The sequence below is a fragment of the Sapajus apella genome, unplaced genomic scaffold, assembly GCF_009761245.1.
Source record: "Sapajus apella isolate SASKATOON/1434 unplaced genomic scaffold, GSC_monkey_1.0 scaffold90, whole genome shotgun sequence".
In the NCBI taxonomy this organism is placed as follows: domain Eukaryota; kingdom Metazoa; phylum Chordata; class Mammalia; order Primates; family Cebidae; genus Sapajus; species Sapajus apella.
The window spans coordinates 1588265-1589015 of NW_022437030.1; the positions used below are offsets into that span (position 1 = coordinate 1588265).

At 37.3% G+C, this 751-nt stretch overlaps 1 long non-coding RNA gene across 2 annotated transcripts in view; it reads right to left on the reverse strand.

Annotated features, from left to right (window-relative positions):
• LOC116534897 overlaps positions 1-248 on the reverse strand; it is a 20836-nt gene extending 20588 nt beyond the window's left edge. For both annotated transcript variants that reach the window (XR_004261934.1, XR_004261935.1), the window contains exon 1: positions 106-248. This is a non-coding gene — a long non-coding RNA (uncharacterized LOC116534897). The remainder of the gene's footprint in view (positions 1-105) is intronic.
• Positions 249-751: the final 503 nt, after the last annotated feature.

A 751-nucleotide genomic window follows, 5' to 3' on the forward strand; every position in this document is an offset into this window, starting at 1 on the left:
ATGCCTGTAATCCCAGCACTTTGGGAGGCTAAGGCGGGAGGATCACAGGGTCAGGAACTTGAGACCAGCCTGGACAACATGGTGAGACCCCATCTCTACCCAAACTAAAGAGCATCAACATGATGAAGAATTTGCATCAACTAATGGGCAAAACAGCCAGCCAACATCAAATGGCAGTATTATACTCATATATATTATTATTAATCCTAAATTTAAATCGACTAAATCCCCCAATCAAAAGACACAGCCAAAACCCATCAGTATGCTGCATCCAGACCCATCTCACATGCAAGGATACACAAAGACTCAAAACAAAGGGATGGAGAAACATTTGCCAACCAAATAGAGAACAAAAATAAATAAATAAAAAGCAGCAGTTGCAATTCTCACCTCTGATAAAATAGACTTTAAAGCAACAAAGATCAAAAGAGGCAAAGAAGGACATTACATAATTGTAAAAGGATCAATGCAACAAGAAGAGCTAATGATTCTAAATATATATGCACCCAATACAGGAATACCCAGATACATAAGACTTATAAAGAGACTTAGACTCCTACACAATAGTAGTGGGAGACTTCAACATCAATATTAGATCAACGAGACAGAAAATTAACAAGGATATCCAGGACTTGAACTCAGATCCGGAACAAGTAAACTTAATAAACATTTATAGAACTCTCCACTTCAAATACATAAAACATACACTCTTATCAGTACCACATCACACCTACCCACAGGTTTAAATGAA